Source organism: Gopherus evgoodei, chromosome 4 (assembly GCF_007399415.2).
Source record: "Gopherus evgoodei ecotype Sinaloan lineage chromosome 4, rGopEvg1_v1.p, whole genome shotgun sequence".
Lineage (NCBI taxonomy): Eukaryota > Metazoa > Chordata > Testudines > Testudinidae > Gopherus > Gopherus evgoodei.
The window spans coordinates 18,064,118-18,082,394 of NC_044325.1; the positions used below are offsets into that span (position 1 = coordinate 18,064,118).

The following is an 18,277-nucleotide window of genomic DNA, read 5'->3' on the forward strand; positions in this document are numbered from 1 at the left end:
TGGGCGCTTGGACAACAGCTGCCGCTTCCCTGCTACCCAGCTCTGAAGGCAGCACAGAAATAAGGATGGCAATACCGCGACCCTCATAAAATAACCTTGTGACCTCCCCCCTTTGGGTCTGGACCCCCAATTTGAGAAACGCTGGTCTCCCTGTGCAATCTGTATAGTATAGGGTAAAAGCACACAAAAGACTAGATTTCAGGAGGGAGGACGAGAGACCAGTTTTCACAGTCCATGACTTGTTTTTCATGGCTGTGAATTTGGTAGGGCCGTAACTATGATCCTCCCTGTTTTATGCTACTTCAGAGTTCCAGTCTTGCACCAAGTAATTGTAGTTATCTAAACTGAAACATTCTGTTGAATAGTTTTAAAACAGTCAATATTTTACTCTGGAGACTGGGGTTATCCATAGTCTCCTTACCTCTGCTCCATCACATGTATCCTCCTTTATTCAAGAAAAGGGATTTGGACTCCAGTCTCTGTAGCAAGTTTGTATCTGGCTAGCTGCCAACATGTCTGTGAGAAATTCCTTCTCAGTGTGCTTGCTAAGACACTACAAGAACAGTCTGTAGTCCTCATGTATCTATCCTGGTTGGTAAGTGCACTGCTATTTTTCCTGCGGAGACACCACTTTTAGTTGTGGCCCAGCCATGAGCCTCCTCTTATATCCAATGAGGGTTAGCCCTTAAGCGGCTGGCTGCTTCCACACAAGTTCTTTCTTAGGATTGACACTTCGAGAGGCTTAATTATAATAAAAACAATTTTTTATTATTTATTCTTCCAATAATATTCAAACGATAATTAGTATTACAATACTTAACAATCCCCTAGCAGCAATTCAATCAATTGTATCCATCTTTAGAATATTTATTGTCACAGCTGATCAGGCCGTACATTATAATAATAACCTTACCTTTTTAGAATAAGCGCTTATATATGTTCCTTTATCGCAACAGGCTTTTACTCTTTGAATGGCTTAAACGCAGCAAAGCTGAGTCCACTGTTGCCCCTGTTTTGCCTGTATCCCCAATCGTCTGACCTCTCTGGTGGAACCGGATACTCTCTAGGGTGGTCCGGGTTCAATATGAGATCTCCCTTGGTGGGGATGTGTCTCGAGACCCTTCCCAATCCCGCTCACTTGGGCTCTTGACCGCCACTCAAGGCAGATCTCCCATGGTGGGGATGTGTCTGTCTGAGCTTAGGCCTTGTCTCCAAGGATTTCGAGATTCTCACGGCTACCAGTTGACTGCGATTTCCTTACGGTCTGTGGACCGGGCAGAGACCACTATTGGCACGTCCTTCACCGAGGATCAGGTACCCCAATGTGGCTCGCCCCGAATGTGTGTCCCCGAGCGTCTTTTATGCGATTTAGAAATACAGGCAAACACGTCAACAGCGCTTCTTATGCAAATTACGTTTTGTCTTGTGGTTTGCGGTTAAGCGCATCCTGTTCAGTTATAGCGTATTTCATCCGCTGTTCTAAGAATCAGCGGAAGTCTCTTGCACAGCTGTTCTGCATAGCAACATATAAGGCCATAGGTCAGAGCAGGCCCAGCATTGACAGTAAGGCCCTTCTTTTTGCTTCTGCCTAAGAAGAAGGTTGCCTGGTGTATTTTGAGTTCTGCAGGATCCATAATGACAAACTGAGCTATGGGAGCAAAGTTATAAAATCTCTCCCTGTCAGCATGTGCTCTTAGTCTTGATTTTATCATTGCATCTACACTTATTATGGCCTAATCATTTACATTACCTTGCATTGTTTAAAGAAAAGTATGTGAATGTTCATTGCCTAGAAAATATGAAGTCATTGGTACATGACTTTTAAAAAAAGCACAGTGTTCTTGTCCTTGGGTGCTATAGTTTGTTAATTTGAAGAAGAAATATTAAATAGATGTGTAGTAATTGAGTTGTACACTCATCCCATAAAGTTTGCATTTGTGAAGTTTATCTAGTTGCAAATGGCCTGGCGAAATAAACTGTTACTGAGATTGCGACAGAAGCATGAATGTTTTCTTTTATTATTTCAGATACCTCCTGGGAGATGGATTTGTTCCTACACGCTAGTGTTTCTCCATGCATGGATGTGCACTGCTGTTTTTAATAGTGTAAATACTCAATTTTTTGTTTCTGGTTCTGCTCTGTAAGAGTGCTGCCAGAGAGAAGATGCTTCCATGGGAAGCAGACAGGTTGTGGAACTCAAGGAACTCTAAAGGTTGTCACCTAATGTATTCTAGAGCAGCTAGGAAGAATATGACCCAAGCTGTGTAGTCTGAGAATTCTGGCATGACTGGCAAAAATACTGTACGTTTTACATAATGTAGGGAAAAATCCAGCAATAGGACAGCAGCCTACTAAAAATAGAAACTGATGCTGGGCCAAGTTCATCTTTTGCTGTAATTTCACTGTTTTCAGTGGAGTTACAAAAGGGCTGACTTTGGCCCATTGGATTTAATTTAATCACTTTGTATGGTGGTTGGAATAAGCCAAACTAGTAGCAAAATATAAGTTGCTATGCACTCTGGCTATCATTTGTGTAAGTGTTGTGATTATAGACTGTTCTGAACTTGGTAAAAAGCAGTTTTTCATTTAAATACTTGTATGTGGTAACTGATGGCTCTTCAGAGCCCTCAAATGGAAGAACAAAGGAGTGAAGCATCAAACACATGCAATTTAGCAGTTCTGGGCTTTTCCTGCAATATTTTTTGATTTGTTTGTTTCATTTAGCTTCCAAACAAAGGTCTCAGGCCTGAAAAGTTTAGGCTCAATTGTATGTACAGTAGACAGAGTTCACCTGCCACGTCATTTGTGCCTTAGCTGCTTGTTTTCCTTCTATTTTCAACAGTAGTTCATGGTGGTTCATATCTTCTGGCTGTTTTTGATGAACCTAAAGATACTTGTGTTTATTTACCCAGGAAGTAGCTTTAGTTATAAAACTTCAGTCCTATTTATATATGCAAAAATATTAATCCAATGATAGATATGAAATTCATTGTCTTTGTCAATATCTGCATACCAGAGCTTCATTTATAATATACCATACTTTGCTAATGCACTTAATACCCAGTTACACAAGATCAACAAGAAAGATGTATATCCTTTCTTATTGGTACTCAAGACCTCAAAAGTGATTTTTATTCAAATCTGACATTTATTTTCTAAATCTGCACATCTGTGAGGTGAGAATTGTATCTCAGCATTCGATTAATGGATTTTACATTAGAAGAAGTGAAGCCACTTAAATGATGCCATTACCCACCAAACAGGAATAAGAGCTAGATATAAAGTATTAATATAATTGCAGTCCACTTAATTAAACTGGATCAAATGTATTCTACTTTGAGAGGGAGAACCATCAATAAGATTTTCTTTTTATAAAAAGACAGTGACTTCTTCGTTTGCTGAACTTCTTGAAATCCCTTTTGTGTTGGATGGGCTTTATAGGTACTTACTTATTTACAGTAGCGAAATTCAGAACTCTTGTCTCTTTAAATCTCATTTTGCAACTCTACACTAGATTACGTAATCTCTTTAAATAGCTAGTTTATTCTTGTTTCCTTGCAGGCAATCTGCTCTTGCTATATCCATATCAGATTCAAGAACAAATTACTTCCAACTATGTCTGTGAGCTCTGATGCTTTCATGCAGTCTTCAGTGGTCAGAAAGAAGGGGAAATGGGAAAGGTGGTCAACAGCATAATTATATCTTTAGATACTTTTAATCTAGGCATAAATACTTGAGTTCCAGTAAACTGAAGTTTGAGGATTGTAGCTGTGTACAGTTTAATATTTAATGTACCTTCTGGGCTACTGAAATGTATTTTTACTCCTTTCTTTAAGCCAGTAATTGTTCTGCTTATTCCTGTTATGAATATTAACGTAGGTAATGGATTTTTTTTATAGTCATGGCTAAACAATAAGGAACTTTTGCAGAAGTTCTCGGAATTCATTTTTGTCTCTCTTCTTTTGTACTTGGAAATTTACTGTTTTGCCGTTGCTATGATCTTGATACACCTGGCTTATTTTAAGCATTTACAGAGAGCTCTGCCCTGTACCAGTATTACTGGCAGACTGCTGTGGATGAAGAAATGGGTTGAAAGGAGTAGAAATAAAGGACACTTCTTTTATTTAACAAAAAAACAAGCAGTGATAGCTGAAGATATGCTATCTGCCTCCCTTTTTCTCCTCCTGTCATTGACTTAGAGCTTTCTCATTTGATCTCCTCCTGTCTGTATGGTCAGTCTTTTAGCCTCTCATTTGATGGGTTGGTCCATTCTGTCTCTTGGAGTGATCTTATCTTTTTACTGTTTCCCCAATCTGCTTTTCTCTAGTGAGTTACTACTCCACTCCAGTCCTGCATCAGTATCACTATCTTGTGACCTCTCTTTCTGGGTATCTCCTCATTACATGGCCAAAACAGAACTGCTTAATAGCTCTGCTGGCTCTCCCTGTTTACTCTAGCAAGTTTAGGCTCCCTTTACTCTCCTTCCAGGCCCACCACAACTCTTTCCCTTGTTGTTGTCGCCCTACTGTCCCTGCTAAATCAGTGACACCAGCCTCACCAGCTTCTTGCACAAGTATGTCTACACCACCTTGTACGCTACCCCTCGTGTATGGAACTCACCCAGGTGACCTGACCGGAAGGGCCACTACCCTTTCTTTCAGATCCTTCTTGAAGAATCACTTTTGTCATTTTTTTTTTAAGACTTTGAAGAACAGCATCTAAATACATGATTCCAAACTGTAGCTCTGTAGAATGGAGCTCCCAGTTTGGTAGGAGAGCCTGATAACAGGGGATGCACAATATCTGTGAACACTGAAACTGTCACTGAAACTGGTGGAGGAACACACTAAGGTAAGAAGGGTCAGAGGACTAAAGAGGGAATGGTGTAGAGAAAAGAGGGAGTGGTGTTTTAAAAAAGTACCTGTTTGATAAACCAGCATCTTGTAGATTCGTAGATTCTAGGACTGGAAGGGACCTGGAGAGGTCATTGATTCTAGTCCCCTGCCCTCATGGCAGGACCAAATACTGTCTGGACCATCCCTGATAGACATTTATTTAACCTACTCTTAAATATCTCCAGAGATGGAGATTCCACAATCTCCCTATGCAATTTATTCCAGTGTTTAACTACCCTGACAGTTAGGAACGTTTTCCTAATGTCCAACCTAAATCTCCCTTGCTGCAGTTTAAGACCATTGCTTCTTGTTCTATCCTAAGACGCTAAGGTGAACAAGTTTTCTCCCTCCTCCTGATGACACCCTTTTAGATACCTGAAAACTGCTGTCATGTCAGCTCTCAGTCTTCTCTTTTCCAAACTAAACAAACCCAATTCTTTCAGCCTTCCTTCATAGGTCGTGTTCTCAAGACCTTTAATCATTCTCGTTGCTCTTCTCTGGACCGTCTCCAATTTCTCCACATCTTTCTTGAAATGCGGTGCCCAGAACTGGACACAATACTCCAGTTGAGGCCTAACCAGCGCAGAGTAGAGTGGAAGAATAACTTCTCGTGTCTTGCTCACAACACACCTGTTAATGCATCCCAGAATCATGTTTTTTTATATTATTATTATTATTATTATTTGCAACAGCATCACACTGTTGACTCATATTTAGCTTGTGGTCCACTATAACCCCTAGATCCCTTTCTGCCATACAGCTTCCTAGACAGTCTCTTCCCATTCTGTATGTGTGAAACTGATTGTTTCTTCCTAAGTGGAGCACTTTGCATTTGTCTTTATTAAACTTCATCTGATTTACCTCAAACCATTTCTCCAATTTGTCTCCAGATCATTTTGAATTATGACCCTGTCCTCCAAAGCAGTTGCAATCCCTCCCAGTTTGGTATTGTCTGCAAACTTAATAAGCGTACTTTCTATGCCAACATCTAAGTTGTTGATGAAGATATTGAACAGAGCCGGTCCCAAAACAGACCCCTGAGGAACCCCACTTGTTATACCTTTCCAGCAGGATTGGGAACCATTAATAACTACTCTCTGAGTACGGTTATCCAGCCAGTTATGCACCCACCTTATAGTAGCCCTGTCTAAATTGTATTTGCCTAGTTTATCGATAAGAATATCATGCGAGATTATCTTCTCAGGATAATCTTAATAGAAATATTATTTCTATATTCTGTTTTTTCTATATTCTAGAAATAGTTTTTTCACCTGCTTTTATCATTGTCAAACTTATTTTAAAACTTTTTTTGCTGGATTAAATGTTGGTTGGTTTGAATATTCTAAGTATCAAAAGGATGCTGAATCGGCACAACTCCTCTAACTTCTATGAGACTTCTGCAATGATACTTGACTCAGACATGCTTTCAGATCATTCTGCACACTGATTGGTCCCATAACTTTTTAATGTGGAGAACTAGGATATCTTGATACGTCAAGTCAAAAAGATTTACGTCTGCTGGAGATAATTTAACCCCTATGTTGTGCAAAGGGGAGTGATGACCCTCTCACTGGAATTTCTCCTAAACTCTGCACACAGTCACACCTACCTACTCTCCTGAGATCCCAAAACAAGATTTGCTTCATAATACATCTGGTGGCCTGTGATATATAGAAGGTCAAATTGGATGATCTGGTTCTCCCTTCTGTCCTTAAATTCTGACATAATTTCTCCTTCCTCCGCGCCCCCCCTACTCCCCCAAGCAGGGAAATAGTTAATTGAAATGGGGCAGTTCACGTCTGCCAGAGTTATTGTTTCAGGCTCTGTGTAGACTCAAGCGACATCTCTATTGATTTACACTTTTTTTCATATTTTGAAGATTCTTTGCTACTGTAAGGATTATACTTAAAAAATAAAATCTGAAGACTGTGATGCAGTCTCCAAAAAAATAAAATACTGGTTTGCTGAGCCAGTGTGAGCTGGCCCAGTTTTGACCCCTGAATTGAAGAAACTATTGACAGTTCTTTCCTTTTACTCTTTATTCTCTCCTACTACCTCTTTGCTCTCTCTCAGGCTACGTCCAGACTACCCGCCGTATCGGCGGGTTAAAATCGATTGCTCGGGGATCGATATATTGCGTCTAATCTAGACACGATATATCAATCCCCGAGTGCGCTTATATCGGTTCCGGAACTCCATCAACCCCAACGGAGTTCCGGAATCGACAGGGAGAGCCGCGAACATCGATCCCGCGCGGTGTGGACGGGTGAGTAATCCGATCTTAGATATTCGACTTCAGCTACGTTATTCATGTAACTGAAGTTGCGTATCTAAGATCGATTTCTCCCCCGTAGTGTGGACCAGCCCTTAGTTCATTATTTGGCTAGAGTAAGATAACAGTTGCCTCAGGGGAAACACCAATCTTAGCTTCTTTCTTTTGAAGGGTGAGCTAATTCTAAAGTACTTGCTTGTGAATGTTCTTACTTACAAACACCAAACTTCAGGCTCCTTTTAAAAAATCTTCTCTTTTAACTTACAAGATATGCGTGTCCGTATGATACAAAACTTAGACTAGAACAATATGTATCACATTTTGAGGAATTCATTGACAGTGAATCTCTTTCAAAAAATGGCTTGTAGGTAACTGGAACTTGTCTCAAGAAGATCCTTTATATCGAGATAGTATACCTGGTGGGCTGACACTTTTTTAAAAAAACAGCCATTTTATACAGTACCATTCAAATCAGATGAATTTAGATTGGGTTATTCATAAGCCTGATTCTCTTAATAGTTTTGTATCCTGCCGGAAAGTAGGTAACTGCAGATAATCCCTCTTCTTCGTCCCCCCCCCCCCCAATTAATCTCTTGTGTTTGTAATCTGTATTTTGTAACAAGCTCCTAAAATGAAATAATTTTAGCTTTGAAGGGAAAGATTTCTTGAGTGAGTTCAAAAAATAACTTTAACGTGCATTGCTGTAATATTATAAGTTTTCTGTGTGTCTCCAGCTTGATTTTGTTACGAAAATAAAAATCCATGTTTAACACTATTCATATAATTCACTGTAATGTACTGTGGCTAGTAAGTTATTCCTAGTCAATCAAACGTTTCAGCTCTATCATTTAGGTTTTATATCCAAGCTGAATGCAATGGTACTTTCTTGTATAATGATAAAATCATTTCTACTTTAAACCATAAAGCAGTTTTTAAGTCTAGCCAAACTCCCATTAAATTGGTAGCATTTTGCCTTTAGATTATTAGATGTGCACCATTTGTCTTGGCAAATTACTAATAGCAAATGCACTTGGATGAAACTGTACTTAAAAGAACAGTTAACATTAAACTACTCAGAGACTGTAAATGTGAAGTCATGTATTGCATACAGAGTGCTTAAAATGTCCACTTGTTTTATACAGTGAACTGTTATTCAGGGTGGCCATATTATAAGAGGCCCTCTAACACATCCTAATGGCTTATGAGCAGAGATAGCTAGTGAAGAAGCACTTGTTCAGTATAACGGTAATGTGCTGCATGGCATGACGACGATCCATAAGCATTTTTTTAATATGTGTTTGAGATGTGACAGATGACTTCACAGGCAAAGTAACTCATAATTTCTGGAAGAAAAATCTCATCTGTATGTACCACATTCCATAGCAGCCCCTCCTTCCTCACTTGACACCTTGAAAATGTGCTCTAAGTTCACTTCACTGAATGAGCTTGAGGCACTTGAGCTGAATGATATAAGGATGCTTTCACTGGGTTATATCCTGCTATGCCTATTGGCATGTATTGGCCAAAGGCCACTAATACAGGACTAGAGTGATTCTACTGCATGGGGAGGAGGGCATAGGGAGTGTACACAGTGGACTTCACATTTTACACACTTCAGAGGTATACTCTGTTGGGCCCTTTTTGTGGCAGCATGCAAAGGATTTTGGGGAGGGATGGGGCCATAGATCTTTGACTATACATGTCAAATGCATGGGCCAAAATGGCTGCTGGATGGGGTGATGCATCTGCTGCAGAAACTGCAGAGTGACCTCTTTAAGGGGAGAAGAGACCTGCCACACCTGTCCCATAATTGCTTCCCAGCCTGAGTGGGTAGGACTAAATCGGGTCAGATGATAGCTTAGTGGCTGGCTGGGCCTTTGTCGGACTGAGATTTGTCTGGGAGTTGGAACCACAGCAAATAAGAATGCTGCTGTGGAAGATCCTGAGCCTGAGCCTGAGTCTGCAGGAGGCCTGGTACTCCAGAGCATCCATTCTGGGGGCCCAGTGCTTTGTACTGAGGCAAACCGGTGGGGCCCAGGGTCAGGACTTGGGGTCTGCTCCTGCTGCTGCATAGTTGGGATAGGGGTCAGTGTCCAGGGCCAGCACCCAGCGGAGCCTGCTGCTGTGCGACTGAAACTGGAAGGTGGCATCCAAGGCAAACACTAGCTGGAGCCTGGGGTTGATGCCTGCTGCTGTGTGATGAGGGCTGCGAATCTGTACCCGGGGCTTGTGTCTGGGCCTAAGGATTGGCGCCATGGTCAGCACCTGCCGAAACCCGGGTTGACATTCAGGAGCAATGCCTGGGGTCAGTGGCCAGGGCTGGGGGTCGGAGTGCGCGACAGGTTGTTGGCCACCACTGGGGTTTGGGGCTGGTGCTTTGGGTCTGTGTCTGCTGCCACACGGCCAGGGTTAGGGGTTGGTATCCAGAGCCAGCACCCGCCAGGCCCAAGGCCAGCGCTGGGAATCTGCACGCAGGTCTAGCAGCTGTTGGAGCTCAGGGTTGTCACTTGGGGCCGGCATCTGCGGTCAGTGACTAGGGCTTGGGGGTTGGAGCGCATGGACAGGGATCAGCGCTTGGGGCCAGCAGCCACTGATGAGATTGGGGGTCTGCACCACACGGCCAGAGCCAGGGACTGGAGCCCCCTCTGTGCAGCCAGGGTTTGGAGGCTGGAGCACTAGTTTGCAGCCAGTCTCCTAATTCCACACCATCCAACCACCCCAAGGCTGAAGTCCAAGCTCCACTAAGTCCCCCTGCCTCCCCTCCCCCAAGGTAGAGAACTCACCTTGCTCCTTCACCTGTCTCCGGAGACTGCAGAGTGATGCGTCCAGGAGCAACAAGGAGGGAGAGGAAGGGAGAGGGGATGATGCTTTTCTGTGGCCTCCCTGCTGTTTTGTGGGTGGTGAAGATTTTGATTTTGTGTGATGTCAGTGCAATGTTTTTCAACAGTGTATCTTGATAGAAAAGAAATGAGCTGTATGCCCAAACTACAATATTTTCCCACAGATTGGAAAAACTTTTTCTTGTCTCTATTGGCAGCCTATGAAGTAAAATCTAATTTTTTTGCAGTTTGTGAGCACCATTGGTCTGAAAAGAATAAATGTGTTCTCTCATTGACAGAGAGGTTTGCAGCTGAAATCAGCTCACCCTTTGATTCAACGGTGATTTTTTTTTTTTTTTTTTTTTACATGTATATTTATATACCACAGTCCTGGGACTTTCAAGCCTTTCCAGTCAGGGTATGTCTACACTGCAGGATTATTCCAATTTTACATAAACTGATTTTGTAAAACAGATTGTATAAAGTCGAGTGCACGCGGCCACGCTAAGCACATTAATTTGGCCGTGTGCGTCCATGTACCGAGGCTAGCGTCGATTTCCAGAGTGTTTCACTGTGAGTAGCTATCCCACAGCTATCCCATAGTTCCTGCAGTCTCCCCCTCCCCTTGGAATTCTGGGTTGAGATCCCAATGCAAAAACAGCATTGCGGGTGATTCTGGGTAAATGTTGTCACTCAATCCTTCCTCCGTGAAAGCAACGGCAGACAATCATTTCACGACCTTTTTCCCTGGATTGCCCTGGCAGACGCCATAGCATGGCAACCACGGAGCCCGTTTTGCGTTGTCACTGTCACCATATGTGTACTGGATGCTACTGACAGAGGCGGTACTGCAGTGCTACACAGCAGCATTCATTTGCCTTTGCAAGGTAGCAGAGACTTTTACCATCCCTATTGCACCGTCTGCCATTGTAAACTGGCGATGAGATGATGGTTATCAATTGTTTTGTACCGTCTGCTGCTGACATGGGTGCTCCTGGCTGGCCTCACTGAGGTCGGCCGGGGGCGCATGGACAAAAATGGGAATGATTCCCCGGGTCATTCCCTGCTTTATGTTTTGTCTAAAAATAGAGTCAGTCCTGCCTGGAATATGAGGCAAGTGTACTAGAGAACCAGAGAGCACAGCTGCTCCATGTCAGAGCCCCAGAGATCCCACAGAAATGATGAGCTGCATGCCATTCTAGGGGGTGCCCCTGCAATAACCCCACCGGTTGCTCCCTTCCACCTCCAACCCTCCTGGGCTACCGTGGCAGTGTCCCCCCATTTGTGTGATGAAGTAATAAAGAATGCAGGAATAAGAAACACTGACTTTTTAATGAGATAAAATGAGTGGGAGGAAGCCTCCAGCTGCTATGGTAGTCCAGGCAGGACATTAAAGGGTGTGGGGGGAGAGAAGCGCAGCCTTCTGCTGCTATGGTAGTCCAGGCAGTACAGAATCTTTTCCTTAGACATGAAAGAGGGGGGTAGATGGAGCTCAGCCTCCAGGTGCTGTAATGAGGACACTTACCAGCCGTTTTGTGCCATCTGCCGGGAATGACCAGGAGTCATTCCCATTTTTACCAAGGCCAGCCAGGAGCACTCACGGGCTGATGATGAAGACAGATATCAGTCATTTTGCACCATCTGCCACCGGCAAGGGGATGCTAGTGTTCAGCGCTGCAGCAACCCATCTACCAGCAGCATGCAGTAGACATAGGGTGACATTGAAAAAAGGCGAGAAACGATTTTTTCCCTTTTCTTTCGGGGGTGGGGGGAAGGGTGTAAATTGATGACATATACCCTGAAACACCCAGGAAAATGTTTTTGACCCTTCAGGCACTGGGAGCTCAGCCAAGAATGCAAATGCTTTTCGGAGAATGCGGGGACTGTGGGATAGCTGGAGTCCTCAGTACCCCCTCCTTCCCTCCACGAGCGTCCATTTGATTCTTTGGCTTTCTGTTACGCTTGTCATTCAGCACTGTGCTGTGGACTCTGTATCATAGCCTGGAGATTTTTTCAAATGCTTTGTCATTTCGTCTTCTGTAACGAAGCTGTGATAGAACAGATTTGTCTCCCCATACAGCGATCAGATCCAGTATCTCCCGTACGGTCCTTGCTGGAGCTCTTTTTGGATTTGCAACAGCATCGCCACCCGTGCTGATCGGTGCTCCACCCTGGGCTAATAGGAAATGAAATTCAAAAGTTCGCAGGGCTTTTCCTGTCTACGTGGCCAGTGCATCCGAGTTCAGATTGCTTTCCAGAGCGATCACAATGGTGCACTGTGGGATACCACCCGGAGGCCAATACCGTCGAATTGCGGCTACACTAATCTAATCTGACATGGCAATACCGATTTCAACGCTACTCCCCTTGTCGGGGAGGAGTACAGAAATCGGTTTAAAGAGCCCTTTATATCGATATAAAGGGCTTTGTTGTGTGGACGGGTGCAGGGTTAAATCGGTTTAACACTGCTAAATTTGGTTTAAATGCGTAGTGTAGCCTAGGCCTCAGAGTGGAGGAAGGTATTGGTGTGTGTGTTTTTTCTTTTTATTTTTTTTTTCATTCTAGTCTTTTGGCTTGACAACGTGGGTGGGACGCTTTTTAAAAATGTTCTGTTCATTGACTGCTGCTAGCAGATGGACACACTACTTGCAGTGCCTCAGGTCTATACGCATCTCCTCCTTCCCCCAGCTGGGCTGACTGATAATTTATCCACGCAATTTAAAAATGAGAAAGATGAGGGGAAATATCTTGTTCTAGTAGGATTTTTGTCACTGCCTTTGTTTTAGATGGGCTGCATCTTTAGGGAGCACTTTTCCATTTCAAGCTCTCTGAAGAATTTTCAGTGTGCTATTAAATGCTCTCTGACATTTCTTCTTGAACAGTAATGGAGTTTAATAGCCTAACAATATTTCTAAAACAGTTGTTTAAACGTAGACACATTTCCTATACACTTTGAAATGGTTCATTCATTTTGCTTAACTCTTAACCACTTTAAAGGCTGTCACTTTAATAACGTGGGCTTGACTGCCACTAGTTCAGAGATGTCCTCTCTTCAGTACAGAACATAAAACTATTCTTTAGACAAATGATAGATCAACATTAATATATTAAAGCATTCATAGGAATGCCTAAATTTCTTAAATTGGCTGTTGAGAGCCTTCCCCGCTTACCAGCAGAAATTGACTAAACCTAGTCTAAAAAGAATAGGGCTTTTTTAGTGAGGTCTCAAGCTGTTACTCTATTTACTGAGGTATGCATTTTGATTGACATTTTTCAGATTATTCGTGACCAGAATTAAAATCAGCTCTTTTACTCAAATCCCACATTCATAGAGATAATGCACAACAGTGTTTTCAAATATTCTTATAGGAAAGGTCACTAGATAGTGCTGTTACACACACATTTTTACAAGATTTTCCTAGCATAAAAGCAAACGTTTAGTCTTGGAAGAAAATATTGTAGTGGTGCTGGTTCCTTGGTAGTTTTATTTGGGAGCTGTGACAAGTAACAATGGAATTTGCTCTCTCAATCTCTAAGTCATTTCTTGAGGCAGAGCTCCTGCTCCCTGAGAACTGAGCATTGGCATTTGTTCGAGAGTTCTCAAAGGGATTGCCTGTATGCCATTAGCTCTGTTTTAGGACGGATGTAATGCGTAAATACAGTAAGTTGCACTAGTTCTATATCCATACTACACATCAATGATTTCTTCATTGGGAAGTTGACTTACAAGGCCGCTGCTCCTTTGCCAAATAGTACTGGATATAACAATAGCTACGTCATACATATTTGATCAAAGGGATTCAGACTGAAGATGTATGTATGTGTGTCTGTGCATATTTCTATGTGTATATATTTGTATATGTATATGTGTATATATATGTATATATTTGTGTGTGTGCATGTGTGTATATAAAAAAAATTGCAAGTAACTTTAGAATTGTGTTTGCTGGATGGCATTTAGTTTAGGTACACAAACTTCAGACTTCAGAAGATAAGATAAATTCCAGTTTCTTACAGGAGGAGGCTTCTGTAGAAATTCTAAGTCTCTAATGTTTGACTTTTCCCCCTCTGTTGTACTCTGTTCAGTGAGCTTATGACTGTTTCCCCTACTTAGGAAGTCTTTGGACCAGGTAGAAGGATCATACATAGAAAAACCAAGTTCCGTTCAGTTTTCTCCAAAGCTGTTCCCTACTTAATATGAGTTGCCAGGTAGGATGATGGCCCCATTATGTAGAAATCTGGGAGACAAGTTATCTGGGGAAACAAGCTAGTAATGGGCAAGCTCTGGGAATTGCATTAGGATGGGAAATCATGGGAGCTGTGAATACATTCTTATCAAATAGTGAGGTTTGTTGTTGTCCTTGTACTCAAACACCTGACCCACTTTTAAGCAAACATGGAGGCAGTGGACCATCAATGGACAAAGACTAAGCCTAGAACACTTCAGACAAATGGGTTTAAAAATACAGAAAGTTATGAATAACGGAAAACAGGATTATAATTGGTAATGCTCTTGTAAGCTTAAATATTGTCATTGTCGTAACCATTCTGGGTATAATATATTGTTTTAGATTTACATAAACAGAAGTGAGAGCTGTCTACATTTTTCTTTTAATCAAAAATGAATTAATATGTTATACTTCTTTCTGTCATCAATTGAACATTGTAACCATAGGATATGAAATTAAAATCAAATGCTGGCTTGCTTTAAGTGCTCTCTGATAATAAATCATGGCTATATTTCTTGGTGTTTCAGACTTTCTAGCTTTGTTTTTTTTTTAAAGGCATATTTGAAATGGAAAGTGCAGCATTTCAAAAATTTGATTTTGGTGTGTTTTATAAACATGGATTCTCCGGTTTGTGCATCGGTGATTATTGGTTTAAACTGCAGACCAGACTCCCTAAATAACTAGTAATGATTTGCCCCTCTGCTTTTTGATAGATCTCCTGAGTAACAGGGAGCTATTGCATCCACAAATGGGGCTGAAATCTCTGACTTCAATGTGAGATGCAGTTGTTCAGCACCTTTGAAAAACAGTCTCACATTCAGGAACCTAAATATGTATTTAGAAGCTTACTATCAGGCACTCAGGTTTGAAAAGCTTGGCATGTAACTTACGAAAATAAAAAAGCTAAAGGTGGTTGATTTATATAATCATCATCAGTCAATTGGCAGCATTTTTTTGGCTAACATTTTCAATCAAAAGAGGCTTCTTCTGAGTTGGAATATAAGAAAAGTAAAGCAATGAGAATCCTTAAAAGGAAAAAAATAATTAAGAGAATACCACAAAGCAAGTTACATAATTATATTCAGATAGGTGATTCCCTAAAAAGTTCTATTATGTTAATAAGCCTGAATGATTTTAATGATTAATTTGGAGAAAAAGAAAAGGAAGGTTTATACAAATACTCACATTAAATGCTTCCTTGAGACAACTACCCTGATTCCAGCCCACAAGGTCATAGAGCACCACCTTGGAGCCTCATAATGGTCATTATAATGCTCCTCAATTCACCCCAGTAAGGCCTCTTCCTATATCTATTCATTACACTAGACTTTAATAATGGCTGTCTCCAATCTAACAATTGTATGAAGATGGGAGCTTTCTCTAATGATATCCATTATTATATGTTTAATTCAGACAAATTATTCTCACAATTATCATAGGATTTATTCCCAAAGTAAATTCAGTAAAGATTCTTCCTTCTGTCAAGCAAAGTCCAGACCTTAGGAGCACTTACAGTCTCAGCACAGAGGAGTCCTCATCTCTGCAGTGAGCTCTGGTAGGCGACCACATGGCCATCAGTATATAAATTAACCAATACTTCTACATATTGGTCATCCCGTCTTTAGCTAGTACTGATTTTCAGCAGAAGTCTTCTCCATGCCTTACAGCCCTGGGGAATATGGAGGATAAATAATTTAACTAATTCTGGATATCCATATTTAGAGGATGATCTTGTTCTTTGAGTGCTTTCTCATAGACTCATAGACTCATAGACTCTAGGACTGGAAGGGACCTCGAGAGGTCATCGAGCCCAGCCCATGTTGATTCCATTCTAGATTTTGGGATTTCTGCCTTAGTGGTATCCATAGAGTTGGCTGTGGCACTCCCTTGAGTGCCGTGCTCATGCATCTGTATATTAGGCGCCACCGGCCCTATGCCCTCTCAGTTCCTTTTTACCACCCATGATGGTTGGTTGGAATGCCTTGTCTTGCAGATTACAAGAGCATTAGCAGTTCTTTATAGCCTTTTGTTCTCTTATCTGTACATAGTTTGTAGGTAGTTAGTTTGCCTTTAGTAAAGTTAGGTTAGTGTACTTAGAGTACCGGCAGGAATTTCATCCCCGAGCTCTCCCGGGGGCTTCAAGTCATGCTCGACATGCAGCAGGCTGGTTCCTATCAGTGATCCCCATGACAGCTGCCTGAAGTGTTTGGGGGAATCCCATAGGAAAGATAAGTGTTGGATCTGTAAAAACTTTTGACCTCGAGCAGAGAAGGAGCAGGATATCCGATTGAGGGCCCTACTCCTTGCGGCTGCACTTCGCCCTGTGTCGGAGCCTTCCACTGTGGACCCCACGCTGAGTACTTTGCCTTTGATGCAGAGCGCAGCACCTGCACCGGGCTCTGCCCAGCACCATTCCCCCTCACCGGTGCTAAAGAAGTGGCAAAAGAAAAAGAGCCCCCTTGAAAAACAAGGGAACTTTGAGCAAAGGGCCTGTGTCAGGCCATGCATCCACTTGGGGCTTCACGGGGGTACTGCTGAAGTCAGCCCCCCCCCCCAGCCCAGCAAGATCCACCCCCGACTCCAGGAAATGGCAGGGGTCCCCAGCCTCTTCTAGGGTCATCAGTACCTGAAGTGGTCCCAGTGGCTAAAGACCAAGTGAGCCGACCGGCACTGCAGGCGCCGCACCAGGTGGCAGACTCAGCTAAGACCCTGGCACTGAAGGCAAGCTGATCATGGTGCAGCCTCATAAGACAGTGGAGCACCCCCGGTCACTGGACTGTAGATCTCCATCTCTGCAACCTTGGACCCCGGCACTTTATCCTGGCTCTCCAGATAGACCCAGGTTCTCGACATGCTCCCCACCTACTAGGCATGGGACACCCGAGTCAAAGCACTGGTCTCTGTACCGCTGGTACCGGCGAGCTTCCGGCTGCAGGTCACCAAGGCCCTGGTTTTAGGCAGTCTCCCAGACATCGGTCCCTGCCAGGAGGGAACGTTAATCGTCATGGCACTGGTCCCGGTCCCCCCAGTACCATTCCTCCAGCAGGTGTCATTACTTGCCCCCACCAGTCGTCAACCAGAGTCAGCTGGCAGACTCAGGCTTTAATGGCTCCACTGTGGTTGCCGGAAGGACAGTGGTCCGAGATGGACCGAGAGTTCAGCCCTTCGCCTCAAAGGGGGGATTCACCACTAATGCAGGAGACCAGTGCAGCACCCACCACAGCTACGTCACAGCAAGGGCAGTGGCCCTCCCAGTGGCCGTATTGGAACCCTTGGGGAGTGCCAGTGATGCTGGTCTTGTAATTCCACAAGCCCTCCCTGTCTGCCTTGGACAAACCGGCCGTGATGCAGCAGTTGGAATACGGTGCTGAATCTGTTGTGGGGGCAGTGCACCAGACCCTGGCATGTAGGGATCTCTCTCTGGACAAAGAAGGGGAACACGCTCCCCCACAGGTGATGCAGTCATCGTTGTTGTCCTCTGGGCGACATTAAGGAGCACCAGGCCCTTCTTAAAAGGGTGGCTGCAAAGTTAAACTTACAGATTGAAGAGGTTGCAGAGGAGGACGATGACTTCTTCAACATTATTTTGGCTACCACCCCCACCTGGGTCCCATTGCCTGTCCACCCAGGGGTCCTCAAGATTGCCAAGTCATTGTGGCAAACCCCCTCTTCTATTCCGCCAACTTCCAAGAAAGCAGAAAAGAAATATTATTTCCCCGTGAAAGAGTTTGAATACCTGTATACGCACCCCCAGGGGCATCACTGGTCATGTCCGTGGAGAATGAAAGGGACAGACAGGGCCAACTTAGTCGCACCCCCAAAAATAAGGGTGCCATAAGACTCTATTTATTTGGCAGAAAAGTTTGATGGCCAGCCTTCAGTTTAGGATGTTGAATCACCAGGCACTGTTGGGCAGATATAATTTTAATCTGTGGGACTCGTTGAATAAGTTTAAGGAGGTTCTCCCGCAAGATCGTGCCCAGGAGTTCGCTGCTCTGGTGGATAAAGGCTCAGCAGTGGCCAGGGGAGTCCTTTAAATGGCCTGGGATACTACTGTTTCGG

General features: G+C 43.1%; 1 protein-coding gene across 2 annotated transcripts in view; it reads left to right on the forward strand.

Moving 5' to 3' along the window:
• BRF1 (BRF1 RNA polymerase III transcription initiation factor subunit) overlaps window positions 1-18,277 on the forward strand; it is a 257,449-nt gene that overhangs the window by 26,186 nt on the left and 212,986 nt on the right. The window lies entirely within an intron of this gene.